The sequence below is a fragment of the Capsicum annuum genome, chromosome 1 (genome assembly GCF_002878395.1).
Source record: "Capsicum annuum cultivar UCD-10X-F1 chromosome 1, UCD10Xv1.1, whole genome shotgun sequence".
NCBI lineage: Eukaryota > Viridiplantae > Streptophyta > Magnoliopsida > Solanales > Solanaceae > Capsicum > Capsicum annuum.
In genome coordinates, this window is record NC_061111.1 from 75,354,190 (window position 1) to 75,358,477 (window position 4,288).

The following is a 4,288-nucleotide window of genomic DNA, read 5'->3' on the forward strand; positions in this document are numbered from 1 at the left end:
AAATTTAATTAGCTTTCTAACGATATAAAATTTTCCCAAATTCGATAACTGGGTAAGAAGTTATGGCGATTTTAAGTTTCAGTCATTAAACATCATCATGTTAACCCTTAGCGCATCGCGGAGACAGTCCAAATGACAATTGTCAATTTATAGTGTGACTCCATGATATTATCACGTTGTGGAGCAGGCTAATTTGCATTTGGCAATTTCCAGTGGGCCTCCGTGATGGTGGCGCATCGCAGAGGTGGCCAAATTGGCACTTCAAAGGATTAACGTGATAGCTCCACGTCATGGTATTTTTCCAGGTCCTAATTGTCCATTTCTAGAGGCTTGGCGCAATAGTGCCATGTCGCTCTAAGGCAAAAAATCGGGATCCTCAATTTTTAGCTTTCGTTTTAAATTTGTTCAGGGGTATTTGGGTCTTTTTCCATGGCCCTAATTAACCTAAAACACAAAATTTAACCCCTAAACACCCTAAGTAGTCACCATTATTTCAATTCCTCACACAATCAGAGATCCTTTTTTCAAGAACAAGAAACCCTAGCTCTCAAATTCAAGGTCAATCCTAAAAAAAACTCACCCAGAACTTCAAGAAATTCACTATCCGAGGTATGTTAGATTTTCATCCATGGAGTCCAAGTAACCTATTGAAATTTCAAGTTTTAGTCTTTTCAAGTTATTTTATTTTAAATTATGATTTCATCCATGAAGCTCCATGTACTATTGATTTGATACCATGTTACTATGAATTAATATTATTATTCAATCCTCCATATTTTAATATTATTATTTATTGAATTAAACCATGATTTAATGATATTATGATAAATTCATGCTATTACTACAAGTTCTATGACGTGCCTATGATTGTTTTAAACCATGAACTATATGTGTTTGATAAAATGCCTACAAGAGTGATTTATTTAATAAGAGCCTTCATGTTTTGATCTACAAGTTTTAGTGTCATTTTACTATAATTGTTTTGAGTCCTGGGTGTATTGAATACCCAAAATCCATAGTTGTTTATTTAGTCTAGTCTCAGTACATTACAGAATAGTATTTAGAACATACTAGGAGCATTTTCCAAATAGTCAAATATCAGTCAGTTAAACTCAGAACAGTCTAGTATTTCAGTGTCTTTCAGTTAGGAGTAAGATTTAGAACTGAGCGAGTGTAGGGATGGTGGCTTCCCCATCAGATAGGCAGAGTCTTTAGTAGCAATCCCTATACACTAGAACTACATAGCCAGAATAGGGTATGAGAAGACACCCGTCAGATTAGGCTTGACTATCTCGCAGGGGACACCCGTCACTTCAGACTTGACACCTTTAGTCCTTTGGACATTATATCAGTTTAGTGGATCCACACAGCCATTTTTAGTATCCGTTCCATGGTATTGACACCCATCTAACTGGGGTTACAGGTTGGACCCCGATTAACTCAAATTGGGGAATATCGGTTAGATGATACCTCCCACAGTCTTAGATGTAGTCTCAGATACTGCCTCAGATACAGTCCCAGTTCAGTTATTTAGTCTTAGTGTTGTTTGACCAGAACATATAGATTTTGGTTATTTAGTTTACAGATTTTACTCAGTTCATTTTATATGCTGGTCATGCATCCTCAGTGTTTACAGATTTTCACATATTTTCACTATTTATAGATTCTCATGCATACATAGTATTTACATGCTTCTCGTATCTCCAGTGCCTACAGATTTCATGTTCTCTACTCAGTACTCTATGTTTTACATGCATATTTAGTTAATTATTAGTTCTGTTCATGAAACCATACATATCAGCCTACCTCCTTTAGCATACTAGTACATTCAAAGTACTGAGCGCATACCTTTTCTTTTGTTCTATGATATATTATATCATAGGTTCAGACGCTCAGTTCTCGGCTCGTGATTAAACTTATCAGATTCTTAGCAGTAGCAGTGGTGAGTCCTCATACTTCCAGGGTGTGCTTACTTTATTTCATGTCTCAGTTAGTAGTTAGTTGGGGACTGTCCCATCAACTCATATTTAGTCAGTCAGTTTTAGAGGCTTTTTAGACATTAGAGTCAGTTATTCAGTATTCAGATTTTCAGTTGACATAACAGATCTTTAGTATTGAATTAAATTCAGTCAGTTTTTCTATAAATACATATTTCAGTAGTGATTCAGTGATAAAAACTTATGGCAATATCAAATGTTTTCCATAATTATGATATTATTATTCAGTGCTAATGACAGGTACCAGCTCATGGGTTAGCTTGTGGTCCCTCAGTTCTTTAAGCACCGTGTGACGCCCAGGGTGTACTCTTGGGGCGTAAAAAATTTATACTTAGCTTGATTTCTCAATACATTCATATAGACTGATTTTTAGTCATAGAGCTTGGTGTGTTATGAATACACGATCCTAATATTCAATGATTTTAGCAAGGATGAACACAAATAGTTTTAATTTACAAACTTACAACATATTTTCAGTTATATAGACCTCTAGGAGACTTATAGATAAAGTATGTTTTGATTCAATTTTGCATATTATTTAATCCAATATAGGAGCAGTACTTAACACTGATTTGAACTAAGGTTTAGTGTACTCAAGTCCTAGAACTACATACCATCATAGAATATTTATCCCTCCTAAATGGGTATTAGTTTATTGATCATACCAGTCATGCCTCTATACCCTGGCAAGGTATATTGCGTGTTCGAACTCTATCATCTCACATGGTTTATGTTGATTAACAGGCTCTCCCACAAATTTAAATTTGGTATACGTCCCTCAGTTCAACAAATATTTACCTTGAATTAACTTTTCATACTTATCTTTTTCATATCAGTTTATATACATCTATAATCAGGTCATTATATTACAATTCAACTTTTGCATTCAGTATTACATTTTAGTTCAGTACTTTAGTACTTCCCAACATGTTTGATTTATTTTACAATTTCATTCTTTCATGCTTAGTACATTTGGCATTGATCACATACTTTTTTGTGATTCATAATATTATAATATGGGTTTGTATGCTTAACATTAATTTAGCAATTAATATGCTTCAATGCAACCTCAACTAGTATCACTGACGAGTCCTCATTATCTAAACATGAAGAACTTATCTTTGTATTTTTAGTTTTTGGACATTTAGAGTTAGCTGGGGGCATGTCCTAGCAACTCATTAGTTATTAGAGGCTTCTATACGTAGTGTTGATATTCAGCTTATTCAATTTTAGTTTTTATTTTAATTGACCTGGATTACTACTAGCAGTATTTGATTATCATATTCTAGATTCATACTTGTCGTGTAAGTTAGATTTCATCTAAGTTATTTAGTTATTTTCATAACTATTAGTGTTATGCCTTACTATGGGTTAGCTTAGGGTCACTAATGTCTCTAAGCACCATGTTACATCAAAGGTGTAAACTCAGGTCATGAGAAACATAGTATAAGAGCATCAAGTTTAAAGTGTCCTAGGGTGTCTAAAGTCACATTAACTAGAGTCTCATTCGTAGGCGTGAAGCGCACCACACTTAAGAGGAATAGGCTATGAAGTGTTTTAGTAACACTCATTTTTTTATGCTCATATCATGCAATAGTGTAAAAGCACTATTTATTCTTCTAACCCATGTCTTATCTATTTACTAAAAATTCCTCCCAGAAGAGCCAACAAATGAAGAATAGTAATGGTAATAAACAAGCCCCACCAGCTCAAGAAGATCCCCTAAATTATACCAAGTTCAAAGTTGTATTTTAGGTTCTTGCTCAGGCTCTGACCAATCAAGTCAATCATATTGCTATTGCACTAGCTAATCCAAATGGAAATATAGCTTCCATAAGGTTCTAGTATTTCACTCAAATAAATTACACAGAGTTCTATGACTCTAGGGTAAATAAAGATTAACAAGATTTTATGATATGGTTACAAAATTACTCAAATTATAGGCATCACTTCAGTTGAGAGTATAAATTTAGCCACTTATTAGTTAAATGGAGTGGCTCAAATTTGGTAAAAATAGTAAAAGGTATACATATAGATGTAGACCTAGTTAATTGGGATGAATTTTTGACTACCTTCTTTGATAGATTATATGCTTGTGTGTTGAGAGAAGCTAAGGTTGAAGAGTTTATCAACTTGAAGTAGAGCAGTATGTCAGTGAAAGAGTATTCTCTGAAGTTTATGCAGCTCTCCAAGTATGTTTCAGAGATAGTAGTTGAGGCTAGGGCTTGAATAAGTAAGTTCATTTCAGGTGTCTTAGATTTAATTGTCTAAGAGTGTATGACCACCATGCT